Source organism: Rattus norvegicus, chromosome 2 (assembly GCF_036323735.1).
Source record: "Rattus norvegicus strain BN/NHsdMcwi chromosome 2, GRCr8, whole genome shotgun sequence".
Classification (NCBI taxonomy): domain Eukaryota; kingdom Metazoa; phylum Chordata; class Mammalia; order Rodentia; family Muridae; genus Rattus; species Rattus norvegicus.
Genome location: NC_086020.1, coordinates 198138795 through 198161927, shown reverse-complemented (window position 1 = coordinate 198161927; position 23133 = coordinate 198138795). Strand labels below are relative to the sequence as shown.

At 47.6% G+C, this 23133-nt stretch overlaps 1 long non-coding RNA gene across 3 annotated transcripts in view; it reads right to left on the bottom strand.

Moving 5' to 3' along the window:
- LOC120100915 (uncharacterized) overlaps nt 1–23133 on the bottom strand; it is a 72139-nt gene that overhangs the window by 10399 nt on the left and 38607 nt on the right. For all 3 annotated transcript variants that reach the window (XR_005501205.2, XR_005501203.2, XR_005501204.2), the window contains exons 2-3: nt 3660–3744; nt 3203–3310 (exon numbers count right to left, since the gene is read on the bottom strand). This is a non-coding gene — a long non-coding RNA (uncharacterized LOC120100915). The remainder of the gene's footprint in view (nt 1–3202; nt 3311–3659; nt 3745–23133) is intronic.

The following is a 23133-nucleotide window of genomic DNA, read 5'->3' as shown; positions in this document are numbered from 1 at the left end:
GCATCTACTTAACTAGAGACCAGAATTACTTCGCCAGATCTGAAGATGTTAGGTTACACATCTGAAAGAAATCTTTTTAAAATGATGACTTCCTGGCTTCTACAGGGCAGGTTCTCATGCCATCTTGGTGTCAGGTTTGCTATCACTGGGCCATGGTATGCTGGCCCTTTCCAGGGCTCACAGTAGATCTGCTCCAAAACCCCTGTGAAAGGACCACAATGAAGCCACCCTGTTAGAAAGTCAATGCTCCTGGGAGTCTGGTCCTTTGGACGAACTTCCCCACATCCCTGTCAGGATTGTTCCTAGGGTAGCTTTTCCCATCATCCTTTCTCCTTTGACGCAGGGCTTGGCCTGTCTCTTTCTCTGGGGTGCCAGCATCAAACGGTTGCATCCTGCTTCCACTGGGTTCCTTTTCCTGGCTGTCTATGAAGGTAAGGAGACACACCAGCTTTCCTTCTAATCCCTCTAGTTGCTTCCTGGAGAGAAGGTGCTAACAGAAGACATCTCTGTGGGAAAGCTGCAGAGATCCTACAGTTCACGATGTTCTTCCGTCCACACACTAGTCAGTCATCTCTGCCTGCAGCCATGGTGCAGTAACCCCCAGATAGAGAAGGGGCTAAATATAAAAACCCACAGACAATATGAAAGAAAGCAGGGCACATTATGTACATTGTTGTTGTTGTTAATGTTTTTGGGGGGGGCAGCATTTCTCTGTGTAGCTCTGGCTGTCCTAGAACTCACTCTGTAGGCCAGGCTGACCTCAGACTCAGAGACCCACCTGCCTCTGCCCCCTGAGTGCTGGGATTAAAGGTGTGTGCCACCAATCGGCTCATGCTATTTTTTAGTTTAGAGCAGAGGAGATAAGACATTTTAAAGCAGGAACCATGAAAGCCTGACATATTTAAGCACATGAAATTAGTCCAGTTTTGTAAACAAAAGTTCTGTCTCTACAAAATTAAAACACAAAGGATGAACTGGGAAAAATGTCTGTGACAGTTTCCACTACAAAGAACTTTTGAAAGTCAATTAAAAAAAAAGGAAAAAATAAACAAGCCAAATCAGGACTGAATTAAGGGCCAGGGCAAGTGACTCCTAGATTTGTAATTGACCAACAAGTAAAAGAAAAGATGCTAGCCCTTGTAATTTCAAAAAGCCAGATCAGATCTCTGAGGGCAGCAAGCAGAAAAAAGATGCCTTCGTTTACATATTTACAAGACAGAAGATATTAGACATTCCCAGAAGTTAGTGTTGGCACTATCTTTGAAATTGGAAGTGTATCCAGTGATTCCATTTCTAGGCATTTATTCTAGAATAAAGGCAAACTATCGTATCTTGATATTCATAGTGCTTTGGGGAGGCAGTGTACATGGGGTTGTGTTTGGGCTATCTCCAACCCCTTGGGGTTCTACAGCATCTAGGCCAGGGGGTTTCATGGTTCAGAGCTTCTGCTTGGCTCTCCTTGAGCCCACACACCCTTCCACCCTCTCATAGGTCATTACCTACCCTTTCTCAACAAGTCAGGGTTCTTTGGAAAATATTACTAACTTTGGGAAATCCACCTTCTCCTTAACTCCATATTGGGGTTGACATGAGTCTAATGCCTCAGGACTTTCTGTGCTCCCTGTCAACAAGTTGTCTAGATGTGAGCACATGATCTAAACCTGTGTCCTTTTATGATACATCCTGGGAGTTTGGTGGAAGTCCCAGGTCAGATTCCACTCCCCACTCCCCCACAGTATGGCCGGATGCACACCTCTGATGACTCTAGCTATTTTTAGCACAAGAATGAAGGCTGAAGCAAGAGAATCTTTGGATCGAATTATGCTCGAGTTCCATGCAGTCCCTGGGCTTTTCTGATGCTGGAGGCGGTACATGTGCTCTGAACTGGTTTGCGAGAGATGCTTGTGGGCTTGCCATGGAAGCGTCTTTGCAAATAAGTAATCCCTCTAGCAAACAATTGGGTTCCCTGTCTCCAGGAGGCTCAGCCACAGAGAACAAAGTTCTGTCAGTTCTGAGAAGTTGGGAAGTCCCGACTTCATTCACCCAAGGCCTGGCTGGAAAAGCTTTGGGATGGAGTGAGGAGGAGAAAGAACAGAACGCCTCTGCTCTTCAAGGCTCCTGTGGCAACGTGAACCATCAACAGAGGAATCAATTGTGACCTATCCGTGAGGAGGATTTTCTGAAGCCTTTTTTTAAAAAGGGAGACTGGGCACAGAAGGAGCTCAGAAGAATCAGCAGTACAAAGGCAGAGGAGGGAAGACTGCTCTAAGTTTGAGGCCAGCCTACTTGACATAGAGCAAGTTCCAGGACAGCCTGGGTTTCAATAGCAAGACCTGTCTCAAAAAAGAAAATTAACCAAAAAAAGATAAAGAAAATGTTCTTACATACTGTCAAGAAAACTAGCTCAAAACTGCCCCAAAGTTTTGAGGTCCTTGACTTCACCACAGAAGGGAATTTTAAGGCAAGGCCAGACAGTATGAAGCACAGTTATGGGTTATTAAAGGGATTTTAAACCTTACTAGAAGAGAAGCACCCAGGGAAAGAGTAAGACAAGCGTAAGTACACAAAGTACAGGAGAGAGTTTGCTGTCTGTACCCTAGCCATATACACACTGGGTTTGGTGAGTTTTGAAGTAATTATCTCCAAGGATTGTTAAACAGTTGAACTGGCCCACAGTGTAGTTCCTGGACTGCCCTGCTCAGGATTACTGTTGAGAAGGTTAAAAACCTAGATAACAGGAACGTGGGCAGTTAGGATATTTTTACTATAAACAATTAACAGTCTCTTTTGAGAGATTCCTAGAAAGTGTCCAGGAGTAAAGCCACTCTGAAGGCCATCGGTCTTAAGCATGGTTCACTGGTATTTTAACATTATTATTTTGGAAAAACAAAACAAAACAACTTTGTATAAAAGAAACAGTGTTTCATGGAAGGCAGTCTTCACAGCAAATGCTAATTGTGTTGGAATTTTGGACTCCAGAGACTTCAACTAGAGTGAGAGTCTCCCTTCCTTTCCCAGTGCCCTCTAATTTACCTTGTTCTCCCACTGGTCCACTTGTATTTGTCTAAATTTCTCATTCTGGAGCTGCAGAGATGCCTCAATGAGTAACGTGCTGAGACCCTAGGTTCTGATCCCAGCTTCCCTGATAAAAATAAGTCAAAACAAAAACTAAACAAACAACAACAAAAGTGACTGCATGTACCTGTAGCCCCTCAGTGAGGGGAGGCAGAGACACAAGGGTTCTGAGGGCTGGCTGGCTAGCTAGTTCAGCCACAGTGGGAAGATTCAGGCCCGGTGAGAGTAATTGTCTCTAAAAGTAAAAGTAGAGAAGCAACTAAGGAAGACATCTTGATGTGAACCTCTGACTTCCTCAAGTGTCCACAGACACAAGCACACATGCACACAAGTTCGCACACACACATACATGCACACAGAAAGCTATGTTCTATCTCAACAGAATAAGATCTAGAAGGAAGTTTTCTTTATTTAACAATTTTTTTCTAGCTCTGGAGAGTTCTGAAGGATTTTTATTTTCTACCCTCATTTATTTACTGATTAAAAATTTAAATATTCTTTCTTTATGGCTCTTATTTTGTGTATTTTTGTATATTTGTATATTTGTGGAGGCTAAAGAACAACTTGTGAGAGTGAGCTCTTACCATTTATCATGTGCGTCCTGAGGACTCGAACTGAGGTGATTAGGTTCATCTGTTAGTGGTACCTGATAAGCCATCTTGACGGCCCCTAAAATAGAATTAAAAGAAAAGTTATTACAGTCTCAAACCCTAGTCTGTAACATCCTACTTCTGTTTGTGTAGGTAACTAGAGGTCTTGAGGGAGCTCTTAGTGGTTGGATGAGCATTCCTACACCCCAGCCTCTCTAGAATGCACAAGTCCCAGTTGTTTGGAGGTCTATGCGTGATGACTTCAGGATGCATGGAGTTCACAGTAGGGCTGTGTGCTCAGTCATGTTGGGCTGGTATATGGTGCCCAGCCATGGTGAACTGATCTAACAGCTCAGTGATAATCCACTGGTCAACTTTGTTAGAAGAAAACATTGACGGCACTGGAGAGATGGCTCAGCATTTAAGAGCATTCTCTTGCACAGAACCCGGGGCTTGGTTCCTAGTATGCATATGGTGGCTCACAACCACCTGTAACTCCAGTTCCAAGAGGTCTGAAGTCTTCTTCCCACCTTTGCATACAGCAGGCATGCTTATGGTACAAGTACACACATTCTAGAAAAGACATTGTTGTGTAGCGGTTTCCTCCTAGAACAAAACATTCCATCTTGCAGGGGAGGCAACTCCTTCATACAGAAGATAAACAACTCAAAAAGCTTCAGGAAGTTCCTGAAACTGACCAGATCCACTAGGTCCCTCCCTTCCAAGAGCAACCAATTAAGATTCTTCAGCATCACTTTAAGATAAATCAGGCTGCAAAAAAGAAAGACCAGTCTAACTGCCTGGAAGAAACAAGAGACAAACCAAGTAGCCTGAAAAGAAGCAGAAACCAACTGAACCACCAGGGAGAGGCTTAGTCCAACTGAGTCATCTAGAAATGACACTTTTCAGCCTGTTGAGCTGCCCTGCAAGCTCTGCAGTATGCTCCAGCTATTCAGCTTTTTTGAACTGTCACCCATGCTAGTGTGGGGTTTGATGATGCATCTGTCCTTGAGTCATTATGCTCCTATACGTAACCCTTTTCCTAAATTCTTTCAAAGATCAACCCCAATAAAACTCATTGGCTCACTGAGTTGGCCTTTAGTGGTGTCTGAACTTTGGTATGTTGTGATAGGCTCCCTATGTGTGGGAGTATTCAAGTGTACTGGATCTGCAGGAAAAGTCTGCTGCACAACTCACAGACATAAAATAAAAATAAATCTTACGGAGAAAAAGAGGGGGAGAGGGAGGAGGAAAAGAAGAAGGAAAACCACAACGACGAAGACGGTGGCTAGGGCAGGGGGTTGGCTATTGATGCCCAAAGAATCGTTCTCCCCATATCCTGGCACCCATGTAGCAGATGTAGCTGAGTTAAGGATCTGTGATGTGCAGAAACGTTTGGAATATCACAGTAGGACTTCAAGAGGAAGGCCTGACACAGAAGGGATGCAGTGAATTGTGAAGTTTAGTTGTAAGCCAAACAATGGCAGCGGCCAGTAGATGCCTAAAGTCACACTGGTGAATTGTCCCCCACTCACTTGTAGACAGCTCAATTTCGGCCTCCACTTATGCCCTCTGGAAAGTATGCCTGCAAAAGCCAGGCCCAGCAGCACACATCTTTAATCACTCCCAATGCTTGGGAGGAAGAGGCCAACTAACAAGAGTTCCAGGCCAGCCAAGGATACATTGAGATACACTGTCTTGTTTCAAAACAAAACGAAAACAAAACAAAAGAAAGAAAGAGCTTGTCTGTGCCTGTACAGAAGGCTTTGCTGACTTTCGGGTCTCACATTGTCAAGGCTGAGAAGAAATCACAGTTCCTTTCCCTGGATACTTTTGAGAGGGGCTCTGAGCCCAGTAATGAGCTCTGGCAGCTGGGGTGGGTAGAGGGGCGGCCCCTACCCTGTCTCTCTTCTAGCCTCAGCTGGGGAAGGGGAGCATGTTGCCTAGCAACCTGAAAGTCTGATGAGGCTTCCCACTGTGCCCTGATTTCCCTGCAAAGGGGCATGCATGCGGAGATTGTTAGAATGCTGGAGGCTAAAAAAAAAAAAAAAAAAAAAAAAAGATCAGAAAACACCAGGCCTCCACTCAGAATAACTTTCTGGGTTCTAAAAATGGAATCTGCCCCGCAGTCAAATTTCCCTCTCCAGCAGTAGTAAAATTTCTCACTCCCTCAGGCTCTGTAGGTTTGTGCCTGGTTGTAGGGGAAATTGCTATTAATGGTTATTGTTACCTAATATAACCCCCTTGGCAAGCCGCTGGTGTGGAGATCGGCAGTCCCTTGCTTGCACAACAGGCTTGATGGTCTCCCACAGACATTCCTCCAGAAAGTGAGGTTTTTGCCTGCTCTGATGTTCATAGTCTCTTGGGTAGTAAAATAATAATGATAGATAGATAGATAGATAGATAGATAGATAGATAGATAGATAGATAGATAGATGATAGATAGATGGTCAGGAACTTCCCTAAGTACTTTCTATGTATGAACATACACATTTATTATAGCCATCCTGTAGGGCAGGTCCTATTATTGCCCTTACTTTTTGATATTTGAGTTGAGGTACTCTATTGCCCAGGCTGGCTTTAAGCTTGGCATGCAGCCCAGGCTGCTGTCAAACTAGTGATTCTCCTACTTCAATCTTGTGAGTGCTGAATTTACAGGAGTGAGCCACTGTGTCTGGGTACTGCCTTCATTTTACAGGTATCTGAGGCCCAGAGGTCAAGAACTTGCTTAAAGGAATAAAGCTGCCTAGTGTCTGAGCTGGGATTTGAACCTAGTCTGAAGGGTTCCAGGCGTCTGTATTCTTACCTCCTGCACTATGTTGTTTGCTATACTGGGTGTTGGGGAGGCTTCTGCACTATGTTGGTTATCTGGAGGTGGGTGCTGGGGAGCCCTTTTCTCTATCCAGACTCAGGGACTTAGCTGAGACTTGGGCTTTGCAAGGGCCCTACAGCAATCTTGTAATCAGGGTTGTGGGAGCCTGGACAGCTCCCCTAGAAGCATATGCCCAAACCTCAGTGCCTCCTCTTATAGTTGGCGCCTTTACAAGTCTGAGGGAGCTGCAGAAGGACTCCAGTCTCTGCACTACCTTCAGGTTGTGTCAGAGGAAACAGGTATCTAAAATCTCCAAGCCTGAAAGCCCAGGGTGCTGAGACACTGGGTAGCCAAAGAGCCTCAGTCCTCTTCTTTCCTGGGGGATGGGAGTGGGGTGGACAGAAGGAGAAAGAGTATCCCCAGGCCCTGGATGACGTGCACTGGTGCCCTTGCTGTCTCTGCATTTACAGGCTGGCTGGCATGGTGACATGAGTGCTAAGGTGAAGGGTGCCTGGATCTTGTTACAAGAACACAGGAAAGGTGGTTTGCTGAGTTTCCTCTACACAGGGAGGTGAACTCTAGCTCTCTCACAGCCCCAGGGTGCCCACACACTTCTCCAAAATATTGAATGTCTCACTGAGGGGAAGTTTTTCTTTGCCACTGGTGTGAGAATTCAGAGGGGCAGATGCTGGGAACCTTCAGAGAGGGAAGGGAGCCTGACGAAGGGCTGGTTGCCAGTGGACTACTCTGGTCTGGACAGGCTCACACTGCTGCCCCTCACCCCCTCCAGCCGTTCGGCAGAAATATCACAGTTAGAAAGCATTTCTCTATCATCTTGTGACTGCTGGGCACTCTCTGCTTGTGAGCTGCCTGGTTGTGCCTTCAAATAGTCTGGGTCAGTAGTAGGTCTGAGTGCTGCCCACCCCCGACCCCCATTCCTCCCACTCCCCTATCCCTATTCCCCACCCCAGCCAGGATGGTATCAGCTTCCATTCCCAGCCCCACCCAGCTCTTGAAATCAGGAGTGGAGACCGTGGGGGAGGACAAAAATGTCCCAGAGATGAGAGCTTCAGTTTCAGCCCTGCCCGGGACTGCTGCTGACACGCTTCTGTCCTGGTGCCTCCAAACCTCTTTCACCAGAAAGAGTCAAGGCAGAGGGAGGCAGTGGGACTGCTGGAGAAGGCCGGGAGCTGGGTGTACCCTGGCCAGAAGCCCAGCAAGCCCGAGCGTGTTATGAAAAGATATTATCTGCTCACATCTGCCTTTTGGGCAAAGGCTCCTGGTGTTGTCCTTGTCCTGTGACCACTGCCTGGGCACCATGTTCCCTGTTGCCTGGCTCTGCGCTCCCCCACCCCCCGCCCCCAAACAGGCACTGAAGGCAACAGCCCTCGGGAGGGTGGTGGTTAAACCTTTTTTTTTACAGCCCCATTGCCGTGGGATAGTAGAGTTGAATCCATCCTTGGGATAATAACCCAGTTTTATGTGGTGGGCTAACCTCAGGCATGGGGCTGCTGTGGGTTAAACCTTGTGTTCCCCTTAAACTACTCTGTCCCTCCCTACAGTAAGGCCCAAGGGAGCTCTCCATGGGGCGGGGGTGGGGCGGGAAGTGGGGAGTGAGACCGAGCTCAGTCTGAAGAGAAATCTATATCCTCAGGGTTCCTGCTAAGACTATGGGTTTGGGGAACCCAAATTCTTAGGGAGCACTTTGGCCTTTGGAAGTCCAGAATGCATGGACTCTGACCCATCACAGGCTTGGCCACTCCAGGCCACCTCACAAGCAGCGGGCAACCTTACTAGACAGAGGGAATGAAGCAGAAAGCCTACTCAGAAGGGAAAGACACCAGATTCTGGACACCAAGGATCACAAGGACACTAGGGTGGAGGTCAAGGGTCAGGAGCTTGCCTGTCTGAGCAGTGGGGAACACTTTCAGGTTGGCCATGGCCAGCTGTCTTTCCTCTTCTCTGTGGCTAATGGTGGGCAGAGAGGCTGAGTGGTGTTAGGGGAGTCCCAGTCAGGAACCCCTCTGATTTCTGCTATAGCCCTGGGAGCTATGTGTGGACATCTTACCACACAGCCTTGATGGCTGAAGCCTGGGGAGGCAACCTGGCCTGGACTTCCAGGCTGAGGAGGAGGTAGTGACTTTCACTGAACATTTTCCTCCCTAGCTGTGTGCTGAGCTCTTTGGGGGCTGTTACAGAGGTGAAGACCAAGATTCTGGGAGAAGGCCTCATCCAAGGCCAGCGTCAGGAGCCAAGTGGAGCCAGAGAACCTGCTTTCCCCACTGTTCTTCCCAGCATTTGGGTGATTTTTCTCATTTTTCTGGTTCTAGGAACTATTAGGCTGCTTTTAACCTCTTAATCACGGGACTCCTTCTGGAACGGAGCCACAAGCCTCAGCCATGGGGATCCAGGGGATTTGCCCTCTGCCTTTGGCCTGAGCCTCTTTACTGCAGTTGACAGAGGGACAGGGAGGATGACAGAGATTGGAGCATCCTAGAGGAGGGCCTAGAACTGGCCTCCTTACTAAGCTAATCTCCAGGAGCCTTCTACTTTGTGAGCCCAGGGAGGGTGGGGATGGATGAGGGAGGAGGGGTTGGTGAAAACCGGCTAAATCAGAGAGTATTTCTTACTCTTTTCAGGGGTTGGAGGAGGAAGTAAAAAATCCCAAGGACATGCATGTCCTATAGTCACTGAACTTTCAGGCCTCAAGACTTCTTCAGCTTTCTCTGAGCCACTTCATACTCAGGCTTCCAATGGCTGGCCTGGTGGCTTGCTGCAAGTGTAAGACCTGCTGGACTCTAGAAATCATGCTGGGATGCAGGTGTCCCACCCTCCCAGCAGTGGCTTTGGCTTTTGAGGAGTCCTGGGAACTAACATGACTTGCTAGAGGGTCAGGGAGAGCCTTGAGAGAACATCCTAGGGAGTAGGGTGAGCAGAGTGGAGATAGGATTGGGCAAGGGCAGTCAGGTTTTGATAAGTATCCCAGGGGACAGAGCAGGAAGAAAGTAGGGGAGGAGCAGATCCTATCCCAAGAGTCTGAATAGACTACATACAGAGAGTGGGCTCCATACCAGGGTAATGGGAACCAGTGAAAGTGAGCCTGTGATGGTGTATACTCAAGAAGATAACACAGGAGGATTGATGAAATTCTAGACCAGCTAGGGCCACAGAGCAAGACCCTCCGTTTCGGGGAGTGGCCCTGTGGCTGTGCTTTGGGATTAGTGCAGAGAGAACAGCTGTGAGGTTCCAGTCGGCGTCCGCGGTGTCCACCGCATTGTAGAGGAATTCTGGGATGAATACTTAGAGCAACTGTGTCCTGTGGGGCAATAGTTCTGGCCTGGACATGGTAGTCATCCTCCCACATCTGGAGTGAGGCCCACTGACTGGAGGAATGATCAGGATGCAAGGGACACACACACACACACACACACACACACACACACACACACACACACACATGTGGTTGGTGTGAGTGCGGTTACAGAGGCTGCCGCCACCACTCATGAGTCAGTGGTCTGAGTCCCGTGCCAGCACTGCTTCCTGGGACTGGGATTCAGGGAAAGGCAGGGTGTGAGGGAGCAGGCGGGGTGCTGCTCCAGCCTTTCGAAGGCTGCAGGGGAGAAGTCTCAGTCAGCTTTGCTTCCTGTATCAACTTACCACACAGAGGAGCAGTTCTGAGAGATGCACCTCTATAATGAGCCTGAGACCCAGGTTAGCATCCCAGGAGCACATGACCATGTCATGCTTAGCCCCCCACTCTCTTACCCTCTTACTTGAAGCCATAGCCCCCAGGGGTCTAGGGGATGGAAACTTGTGCTGCCTTTCTCTCTGGGCAGTTGGGCAGTTGGATTCCAGCCGTGTCTTTGCTTGAAGATCCTAAAGCCCTCTTGGTACTAATGCTCTGCCCTGAAGCCAGAGCCCCCCTGTAGCTTACACACTTTACAAGACTCCCTCACTACCACTGGATCCTCAGAGAAATGTCAGTGATTGACCAAACCCAATGGCCCTCCTACTACAGACCTGGGCTTCCTCAAAGAAAGGACCTCTGGGTAGGGTGGTCAAATGTGCAGGTAAGGCTTACTTGAGGTTCCTCAGAAGACATCTCTGCACCCCAGCAGGTCCAGATCCCAGGTCAAGGGAGGCTTTTTGGGGGAATCCTTGGCTCTATCCAAGGAGCCCAACTGGAGTGGGTGGGCTGTTTCTGTGGGAGTGAAAGCTAGGTGTTGACCCCAATTCTAGAGAGAGAGGGGGCCACTGGCACCATGGCCCTTACCCGACCCAGGCCCCCAGAATAGCATGCATCACTCATTGGTCAAGCACGTTGCATCCCACCCCTAGCTAAGGTTTATGGGAGGTTTGCAGGAGATTCAAGGGCAGGCTCCTTGGGGACGCTGATGTAGGGACAGTGGTGAGACAGCAGGTGCCTCCAGGGAAATTCCAGACAGAGGCATAAAGGAGGCAGGCAGGCATGCTAACTCCATGAGCTGTCCCTTCCCAAATCGAGTGGGTGGAGTTGAAGACATGCTGAGTAATGTCCTCAAGAGACTGCCAGAAGCAGGAGGATGTGTGGCCCTTGATGGACCTAAATGCCAATGACTTCACTCGCAGTGGCCTCAGCTCCTCTCCCGGGGTCAAGATGACATGGTGCTCTCCTGAGGCAAACTCTTTCCTAAAGACCCAAGTTCTGACTCTTTAGAACTCATCCAATCATTCCTTCATTCCTTCACAAATAGCCAAATGCAGTGCTTGGGGAGCCTGGAGGTGGCGGCTAATCCATAAATTCTGGACAGCCAGCAGTGTCTTAGCATGCAGATGTGCAACACAGAGGTGCTGTAGCTGTGCTGGTTTCTGAAAGGAAACAACACACAGAGGACGGTCTTTCTTGAAGAATGGGAGACAATGGGAAAGGACGTTTCCGGCAAAGGTCAGGTGACGTTGCGGGACTAGGGCAACTGAAGGAAGCAGCTGCAGCTGCAAATGTGGTGCAGCCTGTGCCATACAGGCACTGCCCGCCCTCTTGAAGTTGGGTGAGAAGGGAGCAGGGACCTTGGTCTCATGTGCAAAGTGAAAGCCTGACTCAGCAGTCTTGGGCTCATACCTAGTTTCTATGCATAGAGGTTACTGAGTGGGGCGTGGTATTTACCACCCCATACCTCAGTTTTCTCATCTGTGTAATGGGGTGACCATGGACATGTGGTTTCTGTGAGAACACAACGTGATATTGCTTATAAACTGTAAATAGCTTTACAACCTAGAGGCATCATTGGGTAACACTTCACCAAGCAGCCTTAGCACCCAGGCACCCTCAGCATCCACCTTTTGGAGCGCTATTTCCTGAAGAAAGGCCACATGAGGCCTCTCTCACCCAGCCATGTTAGTTCTCAGGCACTGGATGACGTTGATGCTTTGACATTTTCCATTCACTCTTTGGGGTTCTTTTCTTTGAAACTAGGTACCACCGAGCTGAGGTCTTAGAACCCACTTGGGGAAAGTCAGAGGCTAGAGGCAGAGACTGAGCTGAATCTGCAGGCTGGGTGTGGAGGGGTGCAGGAGTAGGGTTAGCCTACAGTGGGAGGGACCTTGGCAATGCAGGACAGTGAGTGGCAGGGGACTGAGGCCAGGGGCAGTTAGTAACAGTCAGACCGGGGTTGGGGATTTAGCTCAGTGGTAGAGCAAGGCCCTGGGTTTAGTCCTCAGCTCCAAAAAAAAAAAAAAAAAAAAAAGTCAGGGAGAAACTAGACTCAGGCAGAGAGTCTGCCTCCAACTCCCCCTCCCCAGGTTCAGCATCTTCAGGGTTGGCACGCCTAGGAAAGCTGAGTTGGGATTTCAATCGTGGTTGTGCAAGCCTTTAATACCGGCATTCAGGAGCTCTGTGAATTTGAGGCGGTCTGTAGAATGAGTTCCAGGACAGCCAGGGCTACACAGAGAAACCCTGCCTCAATTCCCACCCCTAAAAAGAAGGAAGGAAGAAAGAAGGGAGTGAGGGAGGGAGGAAGAAACGGAGAAAAAAGAAAGCAAGCAGCCTTGGAGAGGGGAGGAAAGGGTCCCTCAGCTTCACCTGACTCCTGAGGCCTCTTTTCAGACCAGCTAGCCCCATGCTGTAGCTGTTGGGGTGGATTTTGGTCTCCTTGGCTCCCAGTCATTGGGCTCTGCCTGGGCATGTCCCTAGTTATCAGTGACTAAGCCACCTTTTTTTTTTTTTTTTTTCTTTTCTGCTAGAGGGTTGGGTCCACTTGCCACTGAACTCTGGTTCCCGGGGGGTCTTGCCTCCACATGATACCAGGTCCTTGGTACCCAGCCTGACTCTTGCAGGTCTTCCTTGTCTGTACCACTGGTCCCAGGTCCTCTTTGCCAGTAGCACCACAGTACCGGGACAGAACTGGACCCTGTGACTTTGCACTGAGTGGGCACCATAAATATTTGTTGAATGGAATTCTTGCCTCTGCTTGGGATTTTCCACTGCAGCCAAAGGGTTGCTCCAGCCTTGCCGTGGCCAGGCCTGTTTTGGAGTCCACCCTATATGTATGTTCACTGTTTCTTCTCCTCCTTGCCACACCCATTCCTCCACATAGCCATCCTCCAGGATGCTCCTCAGGGGCTCCCTGTGGGCCCACGGCTGCCTGAGAACTCTGTCGCCCCACCCTCTGTGGGCTTCTTGACCTCTGCCTTCTGTTTATTCCTTGTTTTTCCTTTTCTGCACATGTCTCAGTGGCGTGGCTGAAGAAAACAGGCCCAAAGCAGAATCTACCGGAACCCGACAGAACCCTGGCGAAGGGAGATAGATGATAATCTTGCCAATGGCCACAGAACAAGTACCATGGCTGGCTTTCAAGCCCTGGATCTGGCTCCCTGTGCTTTTAACCCTTTCATTATAGTTTTCCTACGTGCAAAGTTTGGGGAACATCTCCATGGAGATTGATGAGGACTAAGTAAGGCCAATTGCAGGACGCTGCTTTGGAAACTATAAAAATACGGTGTAAGTATTAATCAGTTGTAAAATACTTCAGAAACAGCCAAATTACGTTAGTTGATAAAGTTCTTGCAAGTGGCCCTGTTGTTTCCAAACAAAACATGAACCAAATAATTTGCCTTTTTCTCCTTGTCAGTTGAATAAATCATAATGGCTTTGACTTGGCAGTTCATGCCCCTGGATTATGTCTATGCTTATATCCCATCCATTCTCCTCTGACTACATGGTGTCTCTTCCCTGGAGCCCCTCCTTTCTGTTTTCTAGGCTCTTTCCCCCCGCAGCCAAAGCACCGTTGCACCACGTGATGGCTTCTCGGCCACACTGTGCTGTTTCTTGCCACCTTCCATTTGCGTTCATCCTTCCCAAAGCTGCTGTAAGACTCAGTTTGGCTATTGCCATTCCAATGAGCACCCAGGGACCTAGTTCATAGCCAATGGGGCATGGCAGGAAGTTAAAATAGGAAGTGGGATTACGGGAAAAAGAACGGCCAAATCCGTTGTTATTCACTGATGATACAATCGCATACCTAGCAAACCCGGGAGATTTCACTGAAAGGCAAATATAGCTCGTGACTTTTTTAGTTGGCTGCAAAATAACAATTGACACTTATGTAGAGTGGAGCTCCTGCCAGCCCCATCCTAAGTGATCTGCATGTGCTCCAAGTCCCCTCCACTCACTATCTTCATTTCACAGGCAAGAAAACCAATGTCGAGGCAGTTAGGGAGTTGGGCCCAGACCAAGAGGTCTGGCTGTTGTGCCTGTGTGCTTAGTTGCTCTGCCATCAACGGCTGTGCTGTGCGCCGGCCATTCTTCCTCACAAAATGTGTTAGGAGGAGAAAGACATGGTCACCAGAGCCATCAGAAATGCTGGTATTTCAGCAGGTAGACACCTATGTTCCCAGGCAGCTGTGTTCTACCTGCCACCAGAGTCTAGTGAAGCCCGTAACAAAGTTGTCATCAGTTTCTGCTGTTCATGCCACTAACGACAAGGGTCCTAGTCTATCTAGGAATCTGTGGAGAGGAATGCTACAGTAGCACCCAGCCTTCCCTCCTAGGGCTACATTGGGTGCACTGCAGTCTGTTTACAAAGGTCAGCTCTCTGCTTTTGACAGACAGCCCTTGACTTACACTTTTGTGTTGAAAGTCCCGCCCCTAACTGAGGAATTATTGGCAACTGATAGTTGATGAAAGAGAGGAAGTCCTTTTATTTTTAAGAATTTGGTCCATGGGAGGTTGGCCACGCTTCAGTGGTTAGCCCCAAAGGAGCAGCCCAAATTAGACTTGAAAGTTTAAGAAGAAAAGAAAAAAAGGAGGACTCAAAATTGGGTGCGTAGGGGGGCTGGGGATTTAGCTCAGTGGTAGAGCGCTTACCTAGGAAGCGCAAGGCCCGGGGTTCGGTCCCCAGCTCCGAAAAAAAGAACCAAAAAAAAAAATTGGGTGTGTAGGGAAGGGGGGTGTGGATCTGGAAGGAGCTGGGTGAGGGGGTGTGAATATAGTCAAAATACATTGTCCAAAATTCTCGGGAGAACAAAAATAAGTTTAAAAAAAAGCATAAAAGATTAAAAGAGACTACTCGAAGCTAGGTATTTCAGGCCAAGAGCAACCTCAGAGATCTGCCAGTGTCGCTGGGTCTCAAGGTGGCATTGCTGGCACCATCTTGGGTTGCCAGTGGGACACATTTGTGTTTCCCATGCCCTTTGGGGATTTCTCTGGGCTGAGGCAGTACCTCTTCCTCCCTAGGGCATGGCGAGCTAAAAGACCCACACCCCTTCTTGCCTGATTGATTAAGTTCTGGCCTGTGATTTTTCTGTCCAGGGGAAGAGGAGGAAACGCTGATCAAGAGTGTTGAACGTGTGCCCAGAGTGTTAGGAAGCTCCGTAAGTCAAATCCCTGCCGTATCCTTATAGGATCAGTGTTAGCAACCCCACTGTGGTGGGAGGGAGTCTGGGTCTCCAGGCTTGAGGCGCTCTTGGCAGACTGAATGCTGGGCTAGAACACACAGAGTCTGTGCGTGGAATACCATTGCTGTGGTCTAAATCTGGATGTGGTGGGTGTTGGTGGAGTAAGGAGTTGCCTCAAAAGTAACAGAAAAGTGGCTGGAGTTAGATGCAAGTGGGGTTGAGGGATTCTTGGGGCATAGGGCTAGGGAAACTGTCAAGACCTCTAAGAATTACTGACATCCTCAGGAGGTCACTAGAACACCAGTAGGAGTACGCAGAATACGCATCGGACTGAGCATGCTCTGTCTGGGCCTGTCTGCAGCTTGGGTTGGCCCACTGGGACCCAGACCAGTGGCTTCCCTGGCTGAGAGCCTTTGCTGCATCCGAAGACTAGAGTTGAACCTTGGCGCCTATCACTTGGGCCAAGTTAGATGGCAGGGATACTGATGGGATAAACAGGGAAGAAGGAGTTTGGATTTGGTCCCTGATGTTGGGCCTGTGGACTCGGCCTGTCTTCCAGGAGGCACAGAGGTGATAGGGACTCAGATGCAGCCTGGATCCTTTCTTGTCCCAGCTGCCTCTAATTCACATGTAAATCCCAGTGGCCTCTCCAAGGATGGAAGCTTGTCAAGAGAGGGACTGGGAGAGAAAAGAAGCCAGAAGAGGCATACCCTAGGGCTGGAAACATGAGCTGTGTGGGCGATGGGGGTGGGAGGGGTGCTTAACTAGCCAGCACAATATTTATTGGTATTGTACATGATCCAAGAGTGCTAGGCATGTGTATGGATGCACACACATTGGTATGTGTACATGTGCGTGCAGGTGCCCACTAAGTACAGAAGACAGTTGGATCTCCTGGAACTGACATCACAGGTAATTGTGAGCTGCCTGATGTGGGTGCCGGGAACTAAACTTGGTCCTTTATAAGCACGGTGTGGGCTCTTAACTGCTGAGTCACCTCTCCTTGTCTGCTGAGTCACCTCTCCAGCCCCAGGGTGTTGAGTATCCTGTGCACATCACCATTCTGAATCCTCACCACCACTCCAGGGGCAGGCACCCTTACTACTCCCATTGTACTCAGAGGCTTATCAGAACCTTGAGCCTGTATCTTCTGGCCCTAAGCCAGTATGTCTACTACATCACAGACTCAGAGAGTCCAGTGACCGCAGGCAGGCAGACTGGCTAGTCCAGGATTCAGATTATCCAGCCCTGGTTTCCTCCATTCCTGTACTGCTTCTTTCAACCTGCCCTCACAGCTACGCACACCCCTATTGGTTGGGCCTGTCCTTTGAAGTGAGTCTCCTGCAAGGCTCTCTTCTGTGCTTTCTGGGGGAAAGATGATGGTTTACACTGAGATGGACCTGAGACGCTCAGGAAAGACCCCTCATGTGCAAGCTCTAGTTCTGGTCACTTAATAGATGGGAGAAGGTAACGGGACACAGAGTCTAGAAGATTAACAGCCTGACGGGTGAGACACTGGCCTCCATAAATGTCCTCTCTAGGATCATGTGTTAAAGGTTTGATCCCCAGAGGATGTGATAGCTCTAATGGTGGAAGGAAGGTAACTCACTGTGGGAATACTCTTGAGAGAGCCAGGAACCTCTGAACTTCTTCCCTCTTTTCGGCTTCCTGGATACCAAAAGGTAAGCAGCATTCTCCTGCTGTGTGCTTTACCATAGGTCCAAAGGCAGGGATCCAAAATAGCCAGGAACCGAAAACATGAGTCAAAACAAATATTTTTCCGTCTTATAAGTCAGTGTCAGGTATGCTGTCACAGTGACAGAAAACTGACTGAAAATGTTCATTAGGAAGACAGAGATCATAACCTTGACACCCCCACTTTGCTAAAGCTGGATGGTCATTCTGGACGTGGAAGTTCTGAGGAAATGGCAAAGTTATTTAATTAGAGGAGTATTCGTATGATCTCAGGAATGTGTGTTTTATGAGAGAACAAAGCCTTGAGCCAAGAGATGAGGACTTAACTAGCAAGGGCGTCTTCCTGGGCACAAAAAGTCCCTCCTGTTTTTCCAAAAACATACCTAACATCCCGCAGCTGGGATGCCTCCAGTGAGGCCAGAAACCAGAAGGAGCTGGTAAAAGACCCTTGGCCAGGGCCAGAAGCTCCAGAGGATTTTTTTAAGGGCAGAAAGTCCTGCTCTCTGAGCTGAGCCTGTGTGCCCAGGAGGCTGTCCCCTAAGAGAGGGACTTCCTGTAATTGACTAAACACTCAGGCCAGGTCACCGCAGCTGTGCAAGCTGGTCCCCACAGACCAATGGACAGACAGACAGAAACAACAAAGCTGGCTGTGTCTGGAGGGCACTGCTCTCTGCTTTCCTTGAACAGCCAGGTGGGCTTCCTGGCAGCACAGACCTCAGCTCTAAAAGGGGCACAGTGGGCCTTTATATTCAGCCTTGCCAGGCAAGCACACATCTGTATGTATGTGCACACACACACACTTGAACACACTCAAACGTGTGCACATACGTGCCCACCAAGAGTAGACGCAGGAATATTCGCCCCCCACCCCTTGAGTATGTCTCATCATTTTATTTTTCTTTACTTTTAGTTTTTGCATTGTTTGTTTGAGGGAAGGTCCGCTTATGTAGCCTTGGCTCACTCTGTAGACCAGGCTGGCCTCAAACTCAGAGATCCACTTGCCTCTGCCTCCTGAGTGCTAGGATTAAAGGCCTGGACACTGTACCCAGCCTAATTTGGCTTTTAAGACAGGCATTACTACACAGCCCCCAACTTGCTTCCTGCCTTATGCTGGGGTTACAGGTGAGTCCTGCCATGCCTAGAAAAGCAAATAAACTCTATTTAAAAAAATTATTTTGTTGTTTGTTTTTAATGAGTGCTTTGCTTGCATGTATGTATGTTCAACCATGCCTTCCCTATTTCCTGAAGCTATCAGAAGAGGGCATTGGATTACCTGAAAGTGGGAATGGTTGTGAACTGTCATGTAAGTTCTGGAAGTCAAAATTGGGTCCTGTGTAAGAGCAACAGGTGCTCCAAAACCCCGAACCATCTCTACAGCTCCCAATTGACCATTTTAAATATCCTTGTTTTCATGAAATAATGTCAGATATTTAAAAACTTTTGTCAGATTAACAGAGGGTTAAAATATAATGGAAATATTTTCAAAGCCTCTTTATAAAACTAGTCCAAAATAGTCCATTGCATAAATTTCAAACTGGCTTGGGACTTAGGCATTTTTTTTAAATTAGGTTTATGTTTGGAGCCCCGGGCAATTTTTCTCGGTGTGTTCCTTAGCTACTGGGCCTTTGCTATGAATCTGGCTTTTCCCATTGGTGTGTTTGTTTGGTAGGACAATATTTCTCTTCAGGATGGCTTGTTCTAGTCTGATTGATGATAGCTGTTAGGAAAGCTTAGGGCCAGAGGCTTGCAGTATTAAGAATACAAGTGCATTTTATGTTACAGTCCAGAGCACATAACACATGTATCTAGCTGCTGCAGTGAGGATCTAGAAGTTTCCCAAAGATCCCTGTGTTAAAGGCTTCTAGCTTGGCACTCCGGGGCCACAGTGGAAACTTGAGGAGCCGGGCCCTAGTGAGAAGGCTTTGGGCTGTTGGAAAGTGACTTCCAAGGGCATTTTAGGATTCCAATCTGTTTCTGTGGTGAGATGAATTACTGTGAAAATAGCTCTGCCATTCAGAGACTGGAACTTTTGCTGGACCTCATAGACAGTGCGAGTAATGCACCTTGAAGTCACTTGAAGCTTGGGATTGTTATCCTAGTGGGCTCTTGATGTTTAGTTGTATAACTTTGCTTTGCCTTGAAGAAAACAATGTAATAACCAGCCTTACTCGCTGGGGATTTCCCGTGTGACCAACTCTTACAACCTCATCTTCAACTATGTGTTCTCCCAAGAGGCCCCGGGGAAACAAAGTGTGTGTGTGTAAGTGTGTGTGTGTGTGTGTGTGTGTGTGTGAGCCATGCCAGTTATTTGTTGAAAGCAACATGTAGGTTGGAAACCAGCCTCATGAAACAAACACCATGTGCAAATGCCGGAGGAAGCATTTGGATATTTTGTGATAGTGTTTGTTTGTTGTCTGGGTCAGTTGGGATCAGTTGGAGTCAGTGACTTAATCCCCTTGTAAAACTGTGTTAAAGATTTCTATAAAATATCCCATGTGAAGCTTTCAATAAACACAGAGCATGGACAGACAGAGTCATAAGACACATTCAGGCAGGCATCGATTCCGACCCATACAACAGACAGACTGGAGACAGAAGACAGAAGACACAGGGGGAGAAAATATGAGACTTCAAGTCTGGATTTGCTTTAGGCTAAATGAATCCAAGTGAAAGTACTTTTAATTTATTCTCCTTAAGGTGACACCAACATATTATTGGTGACTCTGAGTTTATGATTAACACATTCAAACTGACTGGCCTTTCTCTCTCTTTTTTCTAGCCAGGAAGTAAGTGTCTCCCTCCACCACACATTTGCATTGTGGTATGCTGCCTCACCATAAGCCCAAAGGCAATGGGGCCTGATAAACAACAGATTAAAGATTTTCAAACTGTTAATCAGTATGTTCACAGGGTCATGTAGCCATCACCAGAGTGAATTCCAGAACATGTGTATCCTTCCTAAAACTTTCCACCTATTAGCAATGCACATTAATTTTCCTCCAGGATACCCCTTCTGTCTCTACACAGTTTTCCTCTATTTCCATGTCCATCAAAGGACAACTGAGCCTGTCTCTTTCTAAGTTACTTATCTCGAGTATTTGCTTCAGTGGTAGGAAGCTGACTGACATTTTCAGTTAAGCAAAAGCTCATGAATTGACACCCAACCTTCCTCAATGTGGCACTGTCATACTTTCCAGCTACTCAACGGTGGCAGCTAAACTGCTTACCACTGGTCAGGGAAGAGATAAGGGCAGAACTCATGAGTGGGGGTTACAGCACATGACTCACCATCAATCCCCAGGGAATGGAAACCCAAACCACACCACAGCAAAACACTGATGTGAGCAAGTGTTGACAAAGATACAGAGAAATTAGAAAGTCTGTCCTGCTGATGGAACGTAACGGTGCAGATTCAGTGGAAATCAGTCGAGCAGTTCCTCAAAAAGAAAAACAGAGTTATCATATGAGCCATCGGTTCCACCCCTGGGTGGTTATATGCAAGAGAAACGGTCTTTATTTTCTTCTCAGACCTACTGTGTGAGTATGAGTGTACATAGGAGGGTTACTCATAAAAGCCAACAAGACAAATCACATGTCCACCAACCAGATAAAATGTGGTATATCTATACAGTGGAATATTAGTCAACAATAAAAATAAATGAGGAATTGATCAATGCTACAAGGCTGGTGGGCCCTGAAAACGTTGCCACCAAAGCTGTAGAGGGTAGACCACATGTAGAGGATAGGCACTGTAAGTGTCTTGTGAACCAGTGAGCCATGGAGGCAGAGAAGAAAATGGGCCATTCAAGGAGGGAGCCAGCAATTGGAAAACTATTACTCATTAGAAAGACCACTGGACATCTGCAATCATCTAAGTCCTTGCTTAGAAAATGAAAATCAGACTCTGGGTACACCTGCTTAGCCACTGAAAACAAGTGCCTCGGAGAAATAGAACAGGGCTTTGCTGTGGACCAATGAGAACTTCCCCTCGACTTAGTGCAGATGGCTAGGCAGCTATGGGCCTTCTCCTGACTGAACCTGCTATTCTCATAACAATCAGTGGGTGCTGGTACTCAGGGTGAGCTCTAGGAGAATGGGGCTTTCTGCATTGCTTCTTCACATGATTTTGAACTAGAAGCCTGTAAGACATGTTTGCTGAGTCCTTGGCCCCCTACTAAACCCTATTCATGTTGTGGGCATCACCCCTTTCTATAGCCTGTTCAGTAGCTTCCTCTGCCCTTTTGTCTACAGGTCCCTGTGCTTAGCAAATGCCCTGCCTCCTTCAGGCAGGAACTTGCTTCACACCCATGTACCCCAAACCAGGAATCACTTGCCACTTCCATCTAATTCCCCGTCTTCCTTCTGATGAAGAGAAGCTTCTCTGGACCTATTTGTCTTGAACAAAGATCTTTTACCTTGTGAGAAGACAGAAAGTAGACCCAGGGTGGCAAGCTCCTCCTGTGCAGTTTCCAAGAACCGTAGGAGCTGCCCACAAGCCAGCCAGCCAGTCTCCATTTCTTAGACAGGGGTGGAGGTGAGTGGGGGGCAGGGGCAGGGGCAGGGGCAGGGGCAGGGTAGGATAGGAGGGGAGGCAGTTTCTCAGGATTACTTGGGAGCAAGGCAGGCAGTTGGTATATGGTATTTTTCCTGCATCTTGGCTGCAGCAGGAATACAGGTTGCTTGTTACCAAGGATACAACTGAGGCTGCGATTCAGAAAGAGTTGTATGTGAAGAGAATCCTGAGGGGATTCCGGTTGTCTATTGTAGAGCTCTGGCCCATAGGAAATCACCATGTACAGGAGGAAGAGAGGGACTGGTGCTGTGAAGGTTTTTTCTCCTGCCTCCCCTGTGGGAAGGTGTTGACAGTTCAGATGCATTGCAGGTGTCAGAGCAAAGGACACGCACCATGATCGACACTGCACTGAGGCCGCTGGACGCACTATGCAAATAAATCATGCCTTTGCCACCTACACTTCTGCCTAAGTTTCTACATGAAGTGGGGAGACTTGGGGAAGTCTTGTGCGTTCAGGGCTATTTAGATGTCACAATTTCAGTAGCTCTTTCCAGGCAGTAGAAACCTCCAACCCACCCCTCACGACTTGGGGGCGGCGGCCTTATGACGGCGGTGGTTGACTATGCTCTCTTCCTCAGCTCTAGATAACTTTGAGTGGTTCCATTGAGATCTCTGGGACTGGTCCTTAACGTGGGATTCACTCGAATTTCTTTCAAACACTAATTTAAAACAAAAATTATGCTTAAAATGAAAAGTCCCTTACGAAAAGCCGTATATTGAACTATCGTGGTTCTGTGAAGTGCCCAGAACTTACAATTCTACAGAAACATAAAGTACATTAGTGATTGCCTAGGGCTTGGTGAATGAGGACCTGAAAGGAACCGGAGAATAACTGGTAATGGGTAGACAGTTTGTTTTAGGATGAATAGAAATGTTCTAGAATTGATAGCATAATGTATGCATAAACACACACACACACACACACACACACACACACACACAGAGAGAGAGAGAGAGAGAGAGAGAGAGATTGAATCATACAAACTAGATGGGTAAATTGTATGGTATATATGGATTAGCTCCCAATAAAACTGATAGAAAACAAAGAAAACTTTAGGAACTTATAAAACTTGACACTACTTAACATCTAAGTGTGTGATCCTTTTCTCCAGCTCACTGTTGCTGTGTTACTGTATTTTACAAAAGGACCGATCCATGACAGATTGAAAAAGACAAAAAGCCGATCTCCAACACTAAGGCAATGCGCGAGTATAATTATTGAAAAATGTTGGTTTTTCATCACTTAAAAAGAATCCAGTCTTCGGAAACAAAATTGACTTTGTTACTTGCTAATAAGTTGTGATCTGGATTTTGACAATATGGTACCAACCATATCTATAGGTTCTATGTGTATGGATTTAACCAATTGCGAATAAAAGGGGAAAAAAGAAAAAATGCATCTGTACTGAACACAGGCAGACTTTTATTCTTGCTTCATTCCCCTAAACGATACAATGTAACAATTTATCCACATAGCATTTATACTCCATGGGTATTATGGGTACTTGAGAGAGGAT